This window comes from Podarcis tiliguerta, assembly GCF_965153285.1.
Source record: "Podarcis tiliguerta genome assembly, chromosome: 12".
NCBI classification, from domain to species: Eukaryota; Metazoa; Chordata; class Lepidosauria; order Squamata; family Lacertidae; genus Podarcis; species Podarcis tiliguerta.
Window position 1 is genome coordinate 20,364,041 of NC_139545.1, and position 23,441 is coordinate 20,387,481.

General features: G+C 40.8%; 1 protein-coding gene and 1 long non-coding RNA gene across 11 annotated transcripts in view; one reads left to right on the forward strand and one right to left on the reverse strand.

Moving 5' to 3' along the window:
• ZNF385D (zinc finger protein 385D) overlaps positions 1-23,441 on the forward strand; it is a 547,534-nt gene that overhangs the window by 342,207 nt on the left and 181,886 nt on the right. The gene's annotated exons all lie outside the window — the stretch shown is intronic.
• LOC310660532 lies at positions 12,670-21,684 on the reverse strand. Its single transcript, XR_014503486.1, has 4 exons — positions 21,576-21,684; positions 17,797-17,888; positions 13,539-13,659; positions 12,670-13,022 (listed from the first exon to the last, which is right to left on the reverse strand). It is a non-coding gene; the product is annotated as an uncharacterized lncRNA (long non-coding RNA).

A 23,441-nucleotide genomic window follows, 5' to 3' on the forward strand; every position in this document is an offset into this window, starting at 1 on the left:
TTGGATGAGTTGTTTTTGTTATTATGGCCGGTCGTTTTCAATAAATTTAAAAAAGAAAACCCAACTCCTCCCCCAAAAGAGTGAGAATCCTATTTTTCCACCCTTCAGTGGCTGCTATGTTTCTTCAGCTTCTGCTGCCTCCTTCCCCCATTTCCAGGGTCATCTTTCTGAATTCTTCCTCCTTTTCTAAAAATACATACAAAAGTTTGGATGGCAAGGGATCATTGCACAATCCATGCTAACTTAATCTATAACAATGAAGACAATGAAGATATTCAAACAATGTCAAGGTGCTCCTCATCATGCGTTTTCCTCAATTACAGAACTAAAAACTGCAGGGAAGGGGCATTTGGTTTGTTTTGTCAATTACCCTACAGGCATGCCTCTTGATCTTTTGTTCCAGTCAATTTCATGCAAGTTTCAGTTTTGCACTTCTTTTCTCTTTTGCTCCTTAGCCCCACTTGAAGGTGCAAAATGAAGTGAGAGTGAGGGGGGGGGGGGAAGGAATGGATTTGTTTTCGCTAATGTGCTTTCATCTGTACCAAGCAACAGCCACTGGGATGGTGTTGAACAGCCATTGTGTCCTTGCCTTCATACCATATACTCTTGTGAAAGTTCTCTAAGCCTTTGATCCTATACGCACTTAGTTCAATTTGCCTGTGTTTAAACTGAGACTCTGGATTCAACATAGTAGGGGAGGAGGACTGCCAAAGCCTCCGCTAGCTGTTCGCAGTTGCAAAGTGGGTGACTTGTCTTGTGCCTTTTATAAGCACCACTCACACATACTTGCATATGTAGGAGAGCATCCTCCTCTTTGGCTTGGGACCTTTAAATCCTGATCCTTATTGTTTTCTATTTTTCTTCTGCTCTTCTTCTGCCCTTTTAAAGAGAGCAGATAATTCTGCACAGGGACCACGTTTTGAGCTGAGCCAAGGGAGGCAAATCCAACAGCATTGGCACCACCCGTTGACTTACTCATGTATGGGCTGAGGCACAAGCCAAGTCTGCAACACCCACTTTCCAACTGTGAACAGTTAGCAGAGGCTTTGGCAGTCCTCCTCCCCAACTATATTGAATCCAGAGTCTCAGTTCTAACACAGGCAAATGGAAGCTGAGCTGCTGCATTGCATACTAAGAGGCAGGTTTTGCTGTTGCTGTTGGCACTAGAGGTGGGGGACAGACTGAGTGTGCTTAATAAATAATGAAGAGATCCCTGGGATCACGGACTACCCAGGAAGTCAGATGACAAGCCTCTGATCTGTCAATTTCCTATTTCTAATTTAATATAGTCCATGTATGATGATACTTTAGGCAAGAATTATAACACCTAGCGTTATAGTCTGGCTTGGACTGTAATTAATACTGGAGAGTGATGAAGGAGTTCTTTACCATATACTGCCTCTGATGCTATTAAAGTCAGGCAGGCAGCGGTGTAGCCAGCCACTCGGGCAGGGTGCGCTGCGTGGAGCCTCGCTGCCACCTCAGCTGTAGGGTGGTTGAGTGGAAGGCAGAGGGCGGATCCAAGCCCCACGCTGCCGTTTTGGGCAGCGCAGAGCCTGCAGGCACCCGAGCCACTGCATCACTCGCAGGAGAGACATGTGGCTTGGGTGCACTGCAGGCCCTGTGGTAAGTGCCGCCCCCGCGGTGTGGCACCCAGTGCCTCCCCCAGCTACACCTCTGCAAGCAGGTGGGATGGTGTATGGTGGGATACTGCTGGGGAGACAGGGACATCAGGCAGGCATCAGGCAGGCCCTTAGCTGGCTCCAGCCATTGGCTGGCAGCTGGTCTCCCTTGGAACAGCATCAATTAGCGACACGAGCCTCAGATACGTTTAGGGACCCGTGCACGCTCTCTCAGCAGAGTGCGTAAATCTTCTCACAGCAGAAGAGGCAGACAGAGAAATGTGTAAGCATATTTACAGGATTTATTCAGCATAGTCCAGGAACAAAGGAAAACATGTCTGCTTCCCTTCGTCTCCGGCAAAAGAGCAGAAACACAAAAGCTATATACAAAACGGAAGTTTCCAGCAGACTGTGCTGGAAATGTAAACAGGCATGTGACACACAATAGTCATGCCTGTCCCTTTTAAGGAGGAACGGAACTATATCCTAACAGTGTATTGAGGCATTTTATTTTTCTGTGTTACTAGTACTGGAGTGACCTAATTGGGGCATATATGGAGGTCCTGGTGGGCTGCCCAGACGACAACACCTCCTCCCTCGACCTCGCTGATGTGGTCCAAAGCAAAGCAGAGCAATGTGTTTGGCACCAGCTTGGCTGCAGGAGTTGCCAGAAGGAGGATTTTAAGGCACCATCCAACTGACTTAGGGACTCCACTCTAGATTTTTGTAGGGTTTTCTCCTCAGCCTTTTCTTCTATGCATGATATATTGGCTTGGTTAAAACATGACACTAAACTATAGTTGCGTAAACACTGAACAGGGATGCTTCCAATACTGCCTCTGAAACTACAACTTTCTACAATAACTGTATAGGCATCCCATTTCTTTCCATTCTGAAGAGGAAAAAAGAAAACACAAGTTGTGTGTTTTTTTTAAAAAAAGGATATTTCACCCCCTTTTTATGATAGTCACATCCATTTGCCCCATGGCACCCTGTTAGCTGCAGTAAAACTTCGCTCTTGCAAATTGACTCGTGGGAAGGGCTTTTCCTGTTTTCATGTCATGTCAATAACTATTCTGTCATCAAATGCAACCTTTTGACTAGCTTTGTGTAATATTTTCATCCTAAGAGGTACAGGTACCTGCAACTGCAGCGGTGAATTACACAAACCATTAACCGGCAGTGCAGAGATAAACAACAGCAAATATATGTTTGTTCATTTTTCTTGTCCCTCCCCCCCATCTTTCTGGAACCTTCGGAAGGCTTGAAGGACTTAGGAATCCATAGACCTCTGTCACTGGTCCTCCTTGGGACGTTGACCTGCATTTGGTGCGAAAACCCTCACAGAAGTTAAAGCTCCTGTATTCCCATAGTTATTTCAAAGCTCCTTCTACTAATTCAATTTAGAGCTTCCTACCATAATTATTAAGCCTGCTTTTCCAAAGTGACAATATTTGCTATATTGACAGGTGCCAGAGCTTTTCCCTGGGAAGAAGTGTATTTTCAGCTAGCAGAGACTAAATGATTAATACAGTATTGATCGTCTGGAGTTTTCACATTGAGATTTGCCAAGCCAATGGCTGCCATACCTTATCGAGAGTCAGCTCTTTGACAGGCCTTTATTTGATGCCTGATACCCATCAGCTCCCTCATACATTCTTAAATAAGATTTATGTAAATTCTGTGGGCAGAATCTGCTGCTCAAAATAACACAGCTACACAGAACACATTTTTTTCCATGTTGCAATTTTGAACAGATATGTGTCAGTTCTTAAAGCTCACGTACATGTTTTTGCAGCTTCTGCATATCTTTAGTGTAAATGTTTTTTTAAAAAATGAATATCCTCATCTCATTCAGTTCAAGACTCTTCTAAAGCTCTAATCCATACATTCAAATCCAGTTATTTCAGCTTCCTTCCAGGTATGGCAAACCAGCCTCTAAGATGCACCTAAACTAAGTAGATCAGAATCTAACACTTAATATCAACCCTTCAAACTCCACATCCTGCTCCTGTTTTGCTTTGTGCTTGTCTCCTGTGTCCTAGTTTATATACTCCACATTTATAAACCAGTTTGTAGTTGGCTTGTTTGTGGGGGTAGGGACACAAAACCATAGTTAGAATTAATCACAGTTTTGTCCTGGGACTCAGCTATACAGCTGCAAATATAACGTTTAAGTGTGTTTTAAGTGCATTATACAAATGTGACACTAGATGGCAATGGTGAGCTAATGGGAAATTTTATATATATTTTAAAACATTTTTTAAAATAGCATTTTCACAGTGTTTTTTATATATGTGTATATTCATCCCTGGTTTGGATGAACAACAAGCAGCAGTGATTTCAAAATGGAAGCAGAAAGTTATCATTGCAGTTGTGCCTGAGAAGGAAGAGGAGAGAATATGCAATGGAGGCGGTTTTTGGGTTGTGTGAACGGTGTGGCTACACTGGTGCCATGCTGCAGGGATCACCACAACAATGTTGGTAAAGGGTGCCAATTTTTAGCATTGCACAGGGTACTATTGAAGTTTGAGAGCCCAAAGTCTGTCAATGCCTGCAGCAATAAACAGTGGTCTAGTAGTTTGATTCCTGAAGAGCATTCAGATGTCTGCACGTGCACACAGTTTTCAAGGCATTATGGGGTTCAAACAGAGAGACTGATTATTATTTAGGCCTGTAAAAAAATAGTGAAGCAATGGCAGCAGCTTTCTTGGTTGCTCAAAATTTGGGGTGGGGGGAATAATCTATACATCAAAGGAATGTCTAAATAGGAAAAATTGCCAAGCAACATAGCAGTCTGAAAATATTTGCAGTAGACTTTGTACATAGTCTTACTGTGAGTTCTCTCCTTTCCTTTGAATAACAAAGCCATTTCTGAAGAAACTGCAGAATGGCAACTAAGTGATCCAATGACATTTTCTTTGAAATAGCTAGCTCCGTGGTTTCAGCCACCAGAAGTATAGTAGCATGCAAGCGTGTGTGATTTTTGTACTTAAAATGTCCCCTTTTGGGATATACCATGCTCCATTTTTTGGAGAGCTGTTGGAGCCAGATCAGCTGCGATATGCAGCTGGACTCTATTTGCAGCATGGCTGCATTCATCTTATCAAAATTTCCACATTCCATCCCAGATAATCCTTCATGACTGCTGTTTATCTGAGGTGCACTCTTGTTTTTAATCTGTAGCAAGAGTTTAGCTCTGGGTGTCATTGTGGAACAGACTTTTGGGGGGAAATGGGAAGCATTTTAATAGAAAGCACTGCTGTTCCATAGGCATGTGGGGCTTGTAGAACAGAGCTGAATATTACACACACAAACACACACACACACACACACACACACACACACACTCCTGGAATAGCCAAATGGTGCCCTTCAGAAGTTAATAGCATAAAATTTCTATCAGCCCAAGCCAGCATGGTCAATGATCAAGAATGATAGGAATTGTAATTCAACAACAACTGGAGGGCACCTCCTTATTAGCTACCCCTGAAATAGATAAATCACTCCAGTATTCTTTCTTTAAAAATATTTTTGTGTGCAAAATTGTTGCCCATGGACACCGCGCTCATGCCAGGAAAACTGATTTACTGATTTGGTAAGCATCAAGCTCTATATTGACATGTTTCAGCTGCTTCCTGAGCTTTCTAGAATTTAAGAAATAGAAAGGATGTGAAGAGTTTTGCTGGAAATATGTACTGTAGTGTGTAAAGTTTCTGATGCAATTCCCTTCCAGATTCACTAAAAAGAATTGTTCTGCCATGGATTTCAAGAGCAACCATTAAGTGCAGGTGGAGGCAGGTCTTGCTTGATTGATTGTAGAATGCTTTTCAGTTTAGTTTCGCTCTGTCAGATAAAAGGAGGGGCATCCATTGTTTCCACAATGTAACACTCATTGGCATTGAGTTCTGCATGCAGAGGGGGGGAGGGGGGGAAAGAGGATTTTGCTGATCTGCTTTTTTGCAAACCAGTAGTGATAACTTCAAACAAAAATAAATAAATAGAACAAATAGCATTTAGTATACTGCTATCTGGGAAAAGAGGCCAACATTCTAAATATAAAGTGCAATTCTTGTCATCTGGGCTTTCTTGAGTGCAGTGAGTATTCATGCCTCAGAAATGTGTTTTTGAACTGTGAACAATTTTGGTATCGCTATCAAGCAACTGACACGAAGGAAAGCAGCAAAAACACCACAAATCTGTCTTATGTTTTGACTTTCTGATTTTCCATCTTGCATTCTCTGAAAAGCATTTTTTTTAAAAAAAGCAAACAAAAAACCCCACCTTAAGTACTATATAAGAAAAGTGCTCCAGTTCAATCTTTATGCAAAATAAAGGTAACACAGTGTACCGAAAATGGGTTCCTGACAAAGATCAATAAATGCCGCGTATAGGAGAGCAAAGTTATCAAAATGCAAATATTTCAAACAAAACAAAATTTAACAATTGCCAAGATAAGCTGTTCGCTCAAAGTGTATTGTGGACATTTTCTAGTTTACATAAAGTAATTAAATTCAAGCCTGAAGAATTCAATTTTTCCCCTCCCAAAGATATTATTGGCAGCGTGATTTAATGTGGTGTTAAGGCTTGGAAAACGTTGCCAGTTTGAAGGGCACAGGAGTATTTATTACAAAGCTGTTGTTTGAAAGCTGACAACTTTTGCAAGCTTTCTTATGGGGGGGGGAAGCATTCACTAATGACTGCAAGAAAATAATATACCATTATATACCTAAAAACACAGGTTGACATTTTCATCTATAGTATTTCTTTAGTGGTGTGGGATGGGAGAACTGACCCATATGACTCTGCACAGCATGTATGGAATCTGCATAGAAATAATTACAGAGTGGTTCCACACGCTTCTTGAAGAGACCTCTGAGGCAGGCGACGGGAAGTATTTTTCTATTTTGTTCCCTTCTGTGGCAGCTTTGTGGCATGGGGTGTGCGCTCACTAGATCAGGGGTAGGCAACCTAAGGCCCATGGGCCACAAGCAGCCCACAGGGGTCGTTTAACCGGCCCACGAGCCATCCCCGAACCAAGCCAGTGTGGTGTAGTGGTTAAGAGCAGTGGACTCGTAATCTGGTGAACCGGGTTCAATTCCCCACTCCTCCACATGTTGGGTGACCTTGGGCTAGTCACACTTCTCTGAAGTCTCTCAGCCTCACTCACCTCACAGAGTGTTTGTTGTGGGGGAGGGAGGGAAAGGAGAATGTTAGCTGCTTTGAGACTCCTTAGGGTAGTGATAAAGCGGAATATCAAATCCAAACTACTACTGCTTCTTCAAGCCGCCTTCTCAGCGAGTCCATGTAGATTTTCCTGCAAGGGAATTTTACTGAAATTATGTGGGTCAAAAGCTCCCAGGAAAATCCGACCTCGCACAATATTTTGTTTCTGTGTCCCAGTACTAATACAGTGGAACGTTCAGAGTATTGATATGGCAGTTTACTAGTGAGGACAATTTCATTTAACAATACAAATGCTAAACTACAATTAAAATCAATAACTGACAAACTGTGGTTCTGCTTTGAAATACTAGAATAAAATGTCTCTTAGAAGGTCATCATTCTATCCCTATCCAAAAGGTCATTTTAAGAAGACGGAAGGTCAGGTTCTATTCAAATAGTGAGAGTCAGGATTTTTGTTACTTCCACATCCATTCTACCGTCACCAAGACTTATTTCTAACACATCTGTAAAGCCCCCACCCCAAAATTGCATCTCTGGTTATATCTTTCTTTGGCCCAAAGTATTTGTGAAAAATAATCCTGCAGTTTTCTCAAGGCTGCCTGTTGTTGTTGTTGTTTAATGAACAACAGTATGGCTACATACCTCTTTCTCTCATTTGTCCAGTCAAAATTCTCAGCTTCTCTTTTTGTATTCCTCCTCTCCCTTGAGTAGTCATGCTGCCAATTAATTCTGCCTCCTCAATTCCTAGTTTGCAGCTGATTTTAATTTTAAGAATATGTAAGGAACAAAAATCATGGAACTTCCCACCACAAGTAGTTTGGTCCGTTCATCTTTGGGGCTTCAAGAGACAAACAATACACTCTTTGCTATGCAATGCTCTCAGCAGGAAGAGTCAGTAAACTGAGTTCCCTCGCTGCAAGAAGCCAAGTTACAGGGAACCAGGCAGAGGGCCTTCTCGGTAGTGGCACCCGCCCTGTGGAACGCTCTCCTACCAGATGTCAAAGAGAAAAACAACTACAGTGGTACCTCGGGTTAAGAAATTAATTAGTTCTGGAGGTCCGTTCTTAACCTGAAACTGTTCTTAACCTGAGGTACCACTTTAGCTAATGGGGCCTCCTTTTTCTGCTGTGTCGCTGCCACATGATTTCTGTTCTCATCCTGAAGCAAAGTTCTTAACCCAAGGTACTATTTCTGGGTTAGTGGAGTCTGTAACTTGAAGCGTCTGTAACCCGAGGTACCACTGTACCAGACTTTTAGAAGACATCTGAAGGCAGCACTGTTTAGGGAAGCTTTTAATATTTGACTGACTATTGTATTTTAATATTTTGTTGGAAGCCACCCAGAGTGGCTGGGGAAACCCAGCCCGATGGGCGGGGTATAAATAAATAAATAAATAAATAATAGATTTAAAAGTATAAGCGTGCTTGAAATTTAGATCTATGAATTGGCATGGAAGGATATGTCTTTCTATGATCAGTTGTGAAGTAAATGTAGATCTTCTAGATTCTGAATAATGGATATTAACAGCAAAATCTTTGAGCTGCCGTAACTCTTAGTTTGTAATCATGTTGTAGCGGATGAGGGTTTCTAGGCCAAGCTGCCTAGATGGATCTGCTTTTCTCGTTGGAGACAACTAGGTGCTACAATATTGCAAGTCAGTGAGATCCATCTACTGTACAAGCCTATTTGTTTAAAATACCCTACATTCTTAGTGTTGTTTCCATGAAAGTATTATATTCATTTATTCCTTATTGCTCAGTCTATTGGGATCAGTATAGCAGCAGTGCTCTACTGTCTTGTTAAATAGGCAGCACCAAAACAGCTATGGGGTAAAAAAACAACAACCCAAAAAAGGAGAGTTACCTGAAAATTTGTTCCCCCCAGAGAATCTTAATATTTCTTCAGTGCTTTAGATGCCTCTTGGTTCTGCCAAGTCCCTCTGAGGTTGCCTCATTTCTGCTCTATGTGCTCTCAGCTAAAGTAGTCTTAAGTGCAACATTGCCAAGAAAAGTGCTGGGTACTTAACTGCAGGATGTTTGATGTAAGAGCTCTTACCATCCATAAAATGTCCCTAGCAAACCATTCTTAAATTACCTTAGCTTGAAGAAGTTTCTTGAGGCATCTACGTGAAACTAGGGCACTAACATTAAGCTTTTGAAGCTAAAGCTGGAATTTGAATTAGTACTTGCTTTTTGAATTATTTGCCTTCCTTCAGCTAATATGGCTCTGATCTGAAGTTTTAAATATTTCCGGTGTTAAGCCCTGTGCATTCAGACAATTTTGTAGGAAATGTTCTTTTTGTGTTTTCTCACTTATTATATAAACTCTAAATTGATTCAGTTTTCTCAATTTTCCCCTCATATAAATATTTTCCTTTGGGTTGATTCTCCTGGGAAAGCTAATTACCAAAGATATTTGTCTGACAAAGGTATATGTGTCGAGAAGGGGATTAGAACTCAAAGTCAATTTCAGCTGCACACAGACACGATCACTCTTCTGTTAGGAAGGCCACTTCACAGAAGAAGTAATTCGCAAAGGGAAGTTACTTCTGTGCAGTAAATGCTATAGATTCTTCATTATAGCTTGAACATACATGTGTTCAAGCACACATGGCGGAAAGTGTGCTCATATGGCAAAATAGAAACATGTGTATTTACCACCCAGGTTTCACATAGTCTCCCATGTTGGAAATGCCATACAGTGGTGCCTCGCAAGATGAAATTAATTCGTTCTGCGAGTTTTTTCGTCTTGTGAATTTTTTCGTCTTGCGAAGCACGGTTTCCCATAGGAAATGCATTGATGGTTTCCCATAGGAATGCATTGACGGTTTTAAGAAAAAGGCGCAAGACGTTTTCGTCTTGCGAAGCAAGCCCATAGGGAAATTCGTCTTGCGAAGCAACTCAGAAAACGAAAAACTCTTTCGTCTTGCGAGGCATTCGTCTTGCGAGGCATTCGTCTTGCGAGGTACCACTGTATTGCGTTAATTAAGCCAGGAGATACCTTAGCAGCCATCTTTCCTCCTGTGCTATTGCAGAAGCTGGGTTGGGCACCTGCTTCTATTGGCAGGATTCACTGTTTAGAGGTCTTGAGACTGTTAACATTACAGTGATACCTCAGGTTAAGTATTTAATTCGTTTCAGAGGTCCGTACTTAACCTGAAACTGTTCTGACCCTGAAGCACCACTTTAGCTAATGGGGTCTCCTGCTGCTGCCACGCCACCGGAGCACGATTTCTGTTCTTATCCTGAAGCAAAGTTCTTAACCTGAAGCACTATTTCTGGGTTAGCGGAGTATGTAACCTGAAGCATATGTTACCTGAGGTACCACTGTACTGTAGTCTTGGCAAATCACAGAAATATTATAATAAGGGTAGCCTTTTGTTACAGAAGTAACCCAACAGTCACTGGCAATGTGCATGAACCAAAAGAAAGCTCATTCAGATATTCAGAGAGCAACATAGGGACACCTGGTTTGAAACAGTGTAGTTTTAAAAGACTTTAGGGAGGCACTGCTGTTTAGGGAAGTTTTTTATGTTTAATGCTATACAGTGGTACCTCAGGTTACAGACGCTTCAGGTTACAGACTCCGCTAACCCAGAAATAGTACCTTGGGTTAAGAACTTTGCTTCAGGATGAGAACAGAAAGCATGCGGCGGTGGTGCGGCGGCAGCAGCGGGAGGCCCCATTAGCTAAAGTGGTATCTCAGATTAAGGACAGTTTCAGGTTAAGAACGGACCTCCGGAATGAATTAAGTTCTTAACCTGAGTTACCACTGTATTGTGTTCTTAATATTCGATTGGGAGCCGCCCAGAGTAGCTGGGAATGCCCAGCCAGATGGGTGGGGTATAAATAAATTATTATTATTATTATTATTATTATTATTATTATCATCATCATCATCATCATCATTATATATGTAGGTGCGGCTACTGGAAACTCAGTTGTATTCCCTTTCATTGATTCACATAGAATATGTGGGCAAACCTCTTTTCTACTTCAGTTGCTTTCTTCTTCACTCTGGTTCCCCCCCCCCCGCCCCAAACTACCCAATACCTGTATTACATTGACAAAATTCTCTGTAACCTCTCAGGAAAGACAGCATGGGGGAGAGTAAAAGATGACTGATGCAATTAGGCCAGTTCAGTTACTCAAAACCTTATCCATGCAATGCAGCTTAACAACTCTGCCTCACCCGCCAAAGGCGACAGTCTCGTGAAGGATGTAATATCAGACTAGGGATGTTTACGGATACAGCCACAGCATTCCTGCAGCAATATCACCGATTGTGGGCTTTCCAGAAGCATCTAGTTGGCCATTGTGGGAAACAGGATACTAGATAGATGGAGCCTTGGTCTGATCCAGCATGGGCTCTTTATATCTTGCCACATGTCTCAGCTGTTATGCAGGAATGATTTCCAGGGAGTTGTAGTACAATGTGTGTGTGTGTGTGCGCGCGCGTTAGCTACATGTGCTGTTGATGCAAATATTCTATTACAAGTTCTCTCCTGCTTATTCTCCCCGTTGCTCTCTACCCCACTGCAGTATAAATTTTAATGGCTCGGAGAGAGCAGAAACATCATTCCATGTGTGGAGGTATCGTCCCTTGAGTAGGTTTGCCAGTACTGCTTTATAATGAAATACAGTAAATATTGCATACACAGTCATTCCATTTTGGGTCTTGGCAAGCAATAGCCATACAGATTAACATGAAAAACATTTTTTAAAAAATACTTAAGGCCATATTTTCTTCAGAGAAGAAGCTATGTGGAAGCCTTTCTTGACATTGTCTTAATAGCAAGTATAAGTGTGTATGTATTCTGAAGTTGCAGCATTTAAAACATATAATAATATCAACCAACAATGGAAAACCATATGTATTATATAACAGCCTTCCATCTATTAACTGCAGCTTGTCCATTCACAAGTGTATACAGAAATGGATGAACTAAAGATTGGAAAAATGAGGAACTGAGAGGAACCAAAATTGACAGATTTCCCCATCATCATCATCATCAAACCTTTATTGGCATCACATACAAACATTCAGAATAAATAGGCCAGTGCGACCTCGTCGCCATTTCAACAGTACAGTCATTTGCCAAAGGGAAGAAGAGGCGAGCAATCTTATTTCATCTCTGTGGGTCTCCAGCAAGGGCAGGATCCTGTAGCGTACTTCAGCGACAAAAAAATCAAATAGAGGAACTTAACTACTGCCTTGGTGAGTTCCTGGTCTCTCCCCATCTATTCCTTTGAATGTTTTTTTTTTGTAGCAACATCACTAAGACCTCTATCAAGCTATCATCTGTCTGTCTGTTGCATTCTCTCCAGTTTCCCAAGTGGTGATAGGTTTAGGGCCAGTGCTACCTATCCCCCCTTTGGCTGCAAGAGCACTAGACATGAATGGTAATTTTGTAGTATTTTGTAACATAATGTATAAGCATTTTTAAAAACAATTGCATAAGTAATGTAAAAGTGGAGGCATAAGAGGCACTTGTATGTAATGGAGGAGATCCATAACCACATACAACAACAACAATTTATTAAATTTGTATAACACCCTATACCCGTAGATCTCAGGGCGGTTCACAACAAATGTAATATCCCTCCAAAAAGGGCCTGCACACACAATGTATGTTTAGCAACTCAGCACTTTCTCTCTCTCTATGCCTCTGTCTCTTCCAAACTGTGAAACTGGTGCTTCTTCATGCACACTTGCACATACATACTTGATGTGTGCACCAAAGAGAAGATTCAGTTCAGTCCCTGAATAGATGTTTGAAGAGCAGCCTGGATATTTTGTCTCAGGGGTTCTTCTGCGTCTGCATTATTCCCACTCCATTACTGGAAAATTATTGAGGGGAAATGGCTATAACATTTTTTATTGTATTACATAAGTGGAGAAATTTGTCAGCACAGTACCCCTTCCAGAATGAATAAGACCTGCAAAAATATAGGTGAATAGGTCCAGGGTTTGCTGTCCTGGGTACCATTAAACGTTTTCTAAGGAAACATCTATAACTTATTTTTATTTGGGGATAGACCTGGATGAAATCTGCAGGCAATACCACCATTTCTGAGGGAATAAATTGTGTCAAATGTTAGAAGTGGTTTTCTTGCAAGGGCAACCTTTACAGATTTGGGACAATTAAAAAAGAAGGGACTTAATCTCCCCCATGTGTTTTGTTGGCAAATTGCAAACATGAGAACAATGTTCCTGGATAAAGAAACAAAACAAAAATGTCAAATCACAGATGGCGCTGAAGAGTTCCGTTTTTGCTAACCCGATTTCTCATATAAAGTTTACAATGCGTTTAACTGAAACGCTTCTTTGATGTGTCTAGATCCAACCTGGGTAAAACAATTTCCTCTGATCATACTGATGTGTCAGTGAAGACAACACAGGGAGACAGTGAGTAATAAGAAGTAGTAGAACAGTCACAATCAGTAACTGCAGAAATGACTGCTGCTTCTTGCAAGCAATAGTGTATTTCTTCCTTATGGTAACCTTAAAGACATTTAATTTTGCTTTTAGCAGAAACTTGCCTGTAGCATTTGTTTGAAACCTGGATATGTGAGGCACCAAAAAGTGCTTCAGGGATCCCTGCTTCAACTCATGCTGCCTCACAGAGATCCTGCTTCACCCATGACAAGCCTTCTGAGGTACCCTGCTTTGACTTAGGATTCATCCAAATCTGATATGCACCCTGGGTGACTATCCTCTGCTCTTTACCTGGTCCCTTTCAGGTCCCTTTCCTCGAGTTCTGAAGTGTGTCTCTTTCAAGAATGCACACACAGGTTCCCATCTATTTCCTCTTCATTAGCTCCCATTAAAGAAACAGCAACCAACCATCCTTCGCAGACAGTGAGAGAGAGAAAGAGATGGAGAGGGGAAAGAGAATGAGCTTCTGATACATTCTGAAAAACCAGGCTTCTCATTCTAGTGATTAAAAATGTTGCTCATCATGCAGTCGAGAAGCATAGTATTTAACTGATAAATTGTGAAGCTAATTTATCGCAGGGAGTGAGGGTTAGGTAGACCACGTTTAAGTCCTACTTTTTAATCTGTTCAAGGCAAAGAGGATAGAGTTACTGAATAGACAAAAATAGTGGCCGAGTATTTTCAGGAGTCATAATTAAATTTGGAGTCATGGAACATCAAAAGAGAATTGCAGGAAAGAATATAAGTAGACATTGGTGCCCAGACATAGACCAGTATTTGGCTATGCAAATTAACTGTCAAAATTAGAGGCCAAAAGGCTCTGTCAGTCAGATGAAAAGGTGGGAGCGCAGAAAAAGCTCTCCTTCGCAAGTTAATTCTTTATAAGTGAATTGGGAATAGTTTTGATAGCTAGTGGCATAATACAAGACAAATAACCCACAATCTTTTTTTTTTTTTTGAAAACCAGTTAATCCTAGGTGTTTACAAAATAATATTTTTTTAAATCTCACTCTCGTCTAGAGTAAATGATAGTAAGTTTAGCAGAATTTGGTTCTTTGCCTTTATTTCTTTTCAAGGCAAGCGTGCTGGTTATAATATGATATTCTATTTGGAAATGACCTTTTTTTGTCCAAGGTTAACACCTGGAAGTTGTTGGGGTTTTTTTAACCCATGATTGAAGGGTGAGAAAATAAAAAAGCGAAATCCTGTGTGTATTTTATTGGAAGCTTCCTGGGACTTATTCCAAGCAAATTATTCCCAGGACTGTATCCTGGAAGAGTGGGCAGTGGGTAATGCTGTATCCCACAGTGGTATCATTGTTGCTTACTGGGATGGTGTTGGGGTGAGGTAGGGTAGCAGCCAGGGCAGGAATGTGCAGGCTAGGAGTATCCGACTGGTTCTGCCATTGGGTCTGCACTGCGTGTGATGCGAAAGTACTCAAAGGCAAGTGACGCTTCACATGTGAGAATTCTCTATTCCTGGGGTTTATTGTGCTGGCTTACAGCATTCCTCTGTGTGGAGTTGTTTTGAAGGGCTTGAGAGAGTTAAACGGTGGTGTTGCCTGCCACTGTTTTTAATCTGCTTTGTGCATCAGTCAGTCATCTGCACCACAGAGATAATGCTTCTCTACCTTACAGGAGCATTGGGAAACTAAACATCCATTAATGATTGTGGAGCCCTTAGATGCTACAGGCAGTGGTGAAGGTCATATTCTGCATGAGCAGTGTTGACAGATTGCTGCATGCTTGTGTGAAACAGGTAAAAATACATTTGGATTCACATTGAACCATGAGGCAGCCATATTAGCAAATTACCAGTGTTACCAGCACATTAAGTAAAATCACCATCTGATACACATTTTTGATCAATACCCATTCCTAAAGAATATTATTTCCCATGAATATTGACTGAATTTGGAGTGGAAGATATAGTAGGCATAATTAGTGAAAAGGAGAATTTTGGTAGTGTTTTTAAGGGGAAGATACTTTATGTGGCAAAATATTTAATCTGAAATTAAGATGGGGGAAATGATATTAGTTTGACTTTTTAAAAAAATTCTCCACATCTTTCAATATTAGTTATTTTCATCGTTCTCAAATCTGTTGAAAACCCTGCATTGTTGCAGATATAACTGCTGCAAGAACTATAATTGAACTGATAAAGTCTGCACGGCTAAGACTTGCAAAGACTCTTCCCGTCAAAGGTGAGTCTTTGTTTACCTCTTGAAAATGCCGCAGAAACAGGTTCTGGAAAGCCATTTCCAATAGAGAAAGGGCCAGTTGATCAGATAGCAGCTAAACTAATGAAAAGCATCATGGAAGTGACAGGAAGATTAATTAAGTCCCTCCAGTCGTATTCACAGGCGGCTGTACAGAGTTCCTTTGGGTACTGCTGCAGTTAAATAGTATTCATGGTGACAAATATTGCAGATTTCCAGAACTGACACCTCTGATTCAAGGGTAAAAAAAACAGCATACGCACAACAGCCACCACATTTGGTAGTTTTGTCTAGTGAGGACAGGAAAATTGAGCGAACTGCTCTTGTGACTAGTAAATCAAGAAAATCTTTAATAAAAAATAATTTTTAAAAAAGACACAATAACTCAGCAGCCTCAGCCTGAATAGCTTAGTCGGTTAGAACATAGTGCTGATATTGCCAAGGTTCCAAGTTTGATCCCCGTATTCTATGATTCTAGAAAAGAAATGCAATTTGGGAAGTGGAATTAGCATGTGTTTCTTTTAGGCACAGAAACAAGTTGCTATATTGCTATTATAAAATGCCATTGGGCTGAAGTATGCCATTGGAGTGGAAATGCACCCCCAAACTTGGATTAATCAATAATAATAATAATAATAATAATAATAATAATAATAATAATAATAATAATATATTTATACCCCACCCTCCCCAGCCAAGACCTCGTTCTTTGGGGATTGGCAAAATTGAACAACTTCTAGTAATCTTGCTCTTGAACAGAGAATTATGGTTTAACTTTAACAATTGGCACCCAATTTTGTATTTTCCTTCTCCCTTTCTCTCTTTTCTTTGCACTGTGTTTTTTAAACTGTAAGCCAGTGGGCAGAGACTTTTGTGGAGGGGCTATATCAGGGGTCATCAAACTCGGCATCAACAATGGAGTGCACCTCCAGGGGTGAAGCCAAATAACAGCACCTGCTGTGGAATAGAGACCAGTAACTTGGAACTGCTGCCTTCTGCATTTTATTTTTCTGTGTTAGTAGTACTGGAGTGACCTCTTTGGGGAGTGTGTGGAGGTCCTGGTGGGCTGCCCAGATGACAAGACCTTGCTGATGTGGTCCAAAGGAAAGCAGAGCAATGTGTTTGGCACAAGCTTGGCTTCAGGAATTGCTGGAAGGAGGCATACAAGGTGCCACCCAGCTGTCTTAGGGACCCCACTCTGGACTTGTGTGGGGTTTACTCCTCTCAAAGACGTCCTGCAAGGTATGGATTTTTCTTTGGGTTTTACTCCTGAAGCCTTTCTCATGAATGAGTATAGCCGCAAGGCATCTGATGTTTAGGATTAGAGTTTTTCATTTCCTAGATGGGCTACCTTCCCAGTTTGATGAGCCCCATCTTCCCTCTACAGCATGTTCAGAAACTTCCTTCTTGACCATTGGACCCACTATGGGTCTCATCTGCTCAACCTGTCAGGGCCTATCTTCACATGCAGAGAAAGTCCCTAACCCACTGAGGATTTGAGACCTATCGGTTCCCTCACCTGGTTTAGCCTTCCAGTCAAAGCTGTTTCCTGGGGTGTGGATGCTGTCACATGCTGACAGCTTCTAGGAGCCACAGGTGAGAACCAAGTGCAGGATGGGGATCAAGGTGGACAAACTACCCCAGAAGCAGCACAACAAGTCTCTCACCAGAGGTACAGTGGTACCTCGAGTTACAGACGCTTCAGGTTACAGATGCTTCAGGTTACTGACTCCGCTAACCCAGAAAGAGTACCTTGGGTTAAGAACTTTGCTTCAGGGTGAGGCAGCGGGAGGCCCCATTAGCTAAAGTGGTACCGCAGGTTAAGAACAGTTTCAGGTTAAGAACGGACCTCTGGAATGAATTAAGTTCTTAACCTGAGGTACCACTGTACTAACCTTCCCCTAACACCCCATTTGGGGGGTGGGGAGCTATATAGTGAATAGTTAAATATAAATGGATAAAAGAATGACACATTTCATTAGATGTGATTACATATGCAAGTATCTTAGCCAATTTATTAGATTATTCTGTTAATATATACAAAAGTTGCACCTGCAAAAATGTGTTTGTGTGTGTGAGAGAGAGTGAGTGATGAATGCAAGATAGGGTTGTTGCTTTTTTAAAATGTTAGAAGCACTTTCAAACAAATGATACTACATGTGAATTCTTGGGTGGTGCCATCATGCAAAGGAAGTGGACCACAAGTTCATAAATGTTGTTATTGGCTGTCAGTCTCAGGAGAGCTTTGGAAATATTTTTTTCTGCAGTTTCTTCCTGAAACAGTTCTAGATGGATACAAAGATAATATACATATCTTGCCAGGGCACTTACTGTGTTTGACTTGAAGCTGAAGATTCTGCACACTTGGAAACATTTTCAGTTGCTTTTGGCTTCTCGCGTTGTTGTGAATGGTTTTTCTTTCACTAAAATTTGCAAAAGTTAATTTTTGTTTAACTTTCCCAAATGTTTTAGCAATGGAATGGGGGAAGCAAACATAAAGATTAAATATAATCTTTTTTGCCAATCTCTTTTTATTTTATATTACAGCACAGTACATTTAGGTTTCCAATAGCCGTCTAGGACTAAAAGATGAAATTTATTTTGGGGGTGGGGGGGAAATGGAAACCTCTCAAGTGTGCGAGAACTTTTCACCTACCGTACAAGGCATCTAAACTGATAACGTTTTGTCATCCTGTGTCTTTTGTTGCACATTATTACATTTCTGCCAACAAAACGGTCCCTGGATGCACTGTTGCACATATTCACAGAAAACCTTCTCATCAGCTTCTCAAATTGAAATTCATCATAGGCAACCAGTAAGAATCCAAGGATAGATCTATTATTGGTTGCCTCCTGCAAGTTTGCAAAAGCAAAAGAGAGGCTTCCAGGAAACCGCAATAGTTGAGCAGGCACATTAATTTTATTAAATATTAATTTGTGTTTGTGGAAGGCATGCCTGCAAGTGACGTTTTTGTTCTTAGCATGGGGCAATGTGTGAGCCATCAGTTGGGATGAAGTTTAGAAAATAAGACAGGATTTGAATTAATTAATAAGATTCATAGGAAGCCCTTTGCTTTGAGCCTTTGAAGTGTACTACTTTTTGCAAGCCAAAAAAGTGAGCAATTATATATAATGCTCTCCTTTCTTTATAACTCTTCAGGCATGCCATCACCTGTATCCACACAACCCTTTACTAGGGATTCCCCCTTCCCCCAATTCTCATTTCACTCCTTAATCTTAGTGAGAAGTAACTCACTCCCACCCACCCCAGTTCTGCTAAAAATGCAAACAGTTCACGCATTATTGCATGCATTATTATATTTATAAGATTATATATGTACTATATGCATACACATTCCAGATTTTCTCAAGTAACTAGCACATAAACAGATAGCTTAACATCCATCCACGTAAAAGTGCTGGAAAGTATTGTTAAAGATAAAATAACAACGCATTTAGAAGGACAAGCCTTGCTGAAGCAGAGCTACCATGGCTTCTGCAAGGGAATCCTATCCTGTCTCACTAACCTTTTAGAGTTTTTTGAAGCTAAATAAATAAATAAATTTCTTCCAGTAGCACCTTAGAGACTGAAGAAGTGTGCATGCACATGAAAGCTCATACCAATACTGTAACTAACTCTAAGGTGCTACTGGAAGGAATTAATAAATTTTATTTTGTTTCGATTACGGCAGACCAACTCGGCTACCTACCTGTAACTAGAGTTTTTTGAGTGTGTCAACAGAGGTGATTGTGTTGCAAGGTATCTCACAAAAGACTCCTGAATAAAGTTAGCCATCACAGAATAAGAGAAATCCTTTTGTGAATCAGGAATTGGTTAAGTAACAGGAAGCAGAGTGTAGGGATAAATGGACAGTTCTCTGAATGGACTCTGTCCTGTGTTCTCCAAGGATTAGTAGTGGGACTTGTGCTTTTTAACTTGTTCATGAACCATCTAGTGTTAGAGGTGAGCAGTGAGGTGGCCAAGTTTGTTGACGATACTAAATTTGTGCTTTTATCCTGTATTTTTATATTGTGAACTGCCAATAATAATTTGTTCAGGGTCATTAAAACAAAATGTGAAGAGTCCTAAAAAGACATCTCTGTGTTGAATGAATGGGTGGTAACATGGCAAAGTGAATTCATTGTGAACAAGTGTAAAATGATGCATGTCAAAGCAAAATCTTTCTTAATTTCACATATACCCTGAACTGGGCACTCAACAGGTAGTGAGCGACCAGGAATGAGACCTTGGGATTGTAGTGGATAGCTCATGTTGAACCAGCGCACGACAGCTGTGCAAAAGACAACTTCCATGATAGGAATCATTAGAAAATTCAAATTCTGTAGCCATTTAAAGGAGGGTAAATCTCTCTGAACTCTGTGGGAATTACTTCTTAGAAAACAGCCAATGAAAACAGCATGATAACGCCTTACAATTTTATTATATAGTCGGATAAATTATTTTATTGTTTCATAAAATTTATGCACTGCTTGATTGTAAAAAACCTCAAAGTCGTTTACAAATATATAATATAATATAATATAATATAATATAATATAATATAATATAATATAATATAATATAATAATATAAAGATACTGTATGTATTGTTTTGTGGATGCAGCCAGTGATGTAAAAGACATTGAGTAATGTATAGCTGAGATACCACTGAGCCAGTTATTGGGGAATACAGTACCTTCTGTGGCCGTGGAAGACTGTGGAAGACTACAGTTTTCTTGCTCATCTCACACATCCTTTAATCCCTGGATCTCTTTTCCCTTCACATAATCCTTTGCCCAACCCATGCTCTTTGATGTTTATTAAGAATCAGTGTGGCATAGTGATTAGAGCATCAGATTAAGTGGGGTGTGCCCAGGTCCAAATCCCTGGGAAGCCACAGAGCTCACTAGGTGACTTTAGGTCAGTCATTCTCTAACCTACCTCAGAGGCATGCTGTGTTGTAGGGAGTGCAGAACGATTGAGGTCTTTGGAGAAAAGGCGGGATATAAATGAAATGTTAATGGACCTGTCCATTAAAAAAACCTACAACAGTCAATTGCATGCGTGTGGTTTCAACCCCATCTGAGATTTCTGAATGGAAGGCAATCTTCCAAGAGCTTTCCCAGACACATGTCTCAGTATAGAGACTGTTTTTTTGGCTTCTTCCCTACATGAATTATAAGAATGTGAACTTGGAAGCTGCTTCTTAAAGTGCTGCATGTTTGAAATGCATGACTGACTGACTGCTATATGGGCAAATTCTCTTTTTGCTTACATTTATGCAACTCATTTGGGTGGGTGGGTGGGGGGAAACTTGGCTCAAGTTAAATTGAAAATTTGAAGCTTTTTTGCAAATTGCTGTGAAGATGCAAAGAAGTAAACAAATACAGAATCTGGCTCAGAGTTGCATTCAATTTGTTTTGTGAGTTTTTGCCAGGAAGATGGGCTGCTGACTTGCTTTCTCATATGTTCCGTGACAGAAGTCCAAACAGCAACCCTAAATGGTTAATGGATGTTTTGAATATATTTTTGACTTTGGTTAGATTCTGCAGCTGCAGTGGGTCTTGGTAATTTAATTTTTGTGGGGGCCTCACTATATTATGTGCTTTATTATGGGGGTGAAGATGTTCATTCCCACCAATAAACAGGACTTAGAATATAGTTTTGTTCCCAGGACCAAAACACAATGTAAAAATGCATGTTTCTAGTCTTCATAACTGGAGAATAAATACCGGAAAAACAAAGGCAGTGTATACCAAGTTTCAAAAGACATAGTGAGGCTGATCTGGACTTCCAATAATTAGTGAATACAGTGTTTGCCCTGCAATGCTGCATACCGTATTTTTTGCTCTATAAGACTCACTTTTTCCCTCCAAAAAAGTAAGGGGAAATGTGTGTGCGTCTTATGGTGCGAATGCAGGCTGCGCAGCTATCCCAGAAGCCAGAAGAGCAAGAGGGATTGCTGCTTTCACTGCGCAGCGATCCCTCTTGCTGTTCTGGCTTCAGAGATTCAGAATATTTTTTTTTCTTGTTTTCCTCCTCCAAAAACTAGGTGCGTTTTGTGGTCTGGTGCATCTTATAGAGCGAAAAATACGGTATGTCTACTCACTAGTTCACAGAGTTCAAAACTTCTTAATCCTAGGATAGGGCCAGTGGGATTTGAGTAGACACATAGGATTTCAATTACATTTGTGATCTTGGTTACATCTTGGTCTGACTGGGCCATTAATTTGTTGGGTCCTGTAGATTTGCAAGATCTTAACTGTTTGTGTTGCATGAGATCATAATCAGCTGGTGATTCCTTGAGTGAGGGATGGACCATGGCAATGATTCTGGATTCTAGAACGGGGGTTCCCAGACTATGGTCTGGTAGTCCATGAGCTTCATTCAGGTAGTTTGTGGCATGCCTGTAAAAACACCATGAAAAACTGTACAGCAGCTAGAACAGTGCATTACAACTGTTACAACAAGGATAAAAATTAAGTGGTCCATCAAGACCCTCAGCAATCTCCAACTGGTCTGTGGTGGGCGGAGGTTGGGAGGTACTGATCTAGAACAAAGGAATGGATTCCTCCAAGACAGGGCTGTGGACACCTTGTGGGTGGGGTTTGCTTCTGTGTAAAGCAGTGCAAGGAGGTGCTTTGACCTGCACCTAGAAGGCTCTTTATTTCTGGGTTCTCTTCAAAAAAAGAATTTAGGGAATGCACCTGCATATGATGTTGCAAAGACTGAAGGAACAACTTTCTGCTTAAAAATCCCTTCCAGCCTTAGGTGTCCGTAAACTTGCTGATATTTTGTCTGCAGTACTTGAGATAAAAGGAAAGGTATGCCTTCTGTGGAAACTCACCTGTTTCATGCTTAGGCAGTGCCACTGGCTCATCTGAATTTAAAATTAATGGATCTGCGTACTTTATCTGCTGGATATAGTGATGGGTATGATACCTTCTCCTACTCTTCCTTCCCTGCAGTCCTCCAATTGAACCAGGAAAAGGATAAACTGCAAGCCCTTACCTTGCTGATTCTGCGACACCCATGATTTCTCTTCTCTTTAGATGTTTGTGGTTCCTTCACTGCTGGAATGAAACAGGGATTATTTTTATTGGCGCCTTTAGGACTAAGTTGTTGTGCTTTAAGAGTATTATATCTGTCAATCCTCTTTCTGAAGGAATAAAGCATTTGTCCCATTAGATTCCATTTTTAAAAGATAAGTACTTCTGTGTGCTTTGACTTTTAATTTTAGGGCTCTTATTTTCTTCAGCATATCTGAAACTGATATTGCTACCCAAGGAATTAACAATTGATCATAATGAAAAACAACATCCTGTAGACATAGGCAGTGCAGCCTTCCACATGCTGCCTTGTCAATTTGCATCACATCTGACCTGGGGCACCTCCTCTTAGAAGTACAAGTGCATTTTAGTATCTGTGTCTTTGATCTCTGTCTCCAGAGACTGCTGCTTACCCCCATTCCAAGATGTCAGTTGCAGTAGTGTCTCAGGTCATGTGTGAACTGGCCCAAGACATCCATTTTTTCTTATAGACAAGAAGACCAGATCTTCTTGTTCTTCTTCCATCTTCTTCTATTGCCACATTCTTGTTGCTTGCATCCTGAGCAAACAATGAAAGGGCTGGGCCCTCATTATATCTCTCTATTCCCTTCTCTTTATTAAAAGGGAATTAGAATTTGCCAATACGAATCTATTAGAATTAGGCCATACGATGCTTATTTCGTCATCTGTGTGTGGCACTGTGATGACAGAGAGGTGATTCACACAAGACTTTGATGGTATGCACTGCCAGCACTGTTTATTTCATTTGGAGCTGGGATTGGGGGAGAAATGCGATACTTTGCTTAAAATAACTTTGATAGAACTTTTAATTTGCATATAATCTGGGTTTAGCATGAGCCAAGGAATTGCCAAGATTGCATCTTTGGGGCTCACATATCCTATATACAAATACTAAACTCATTCTC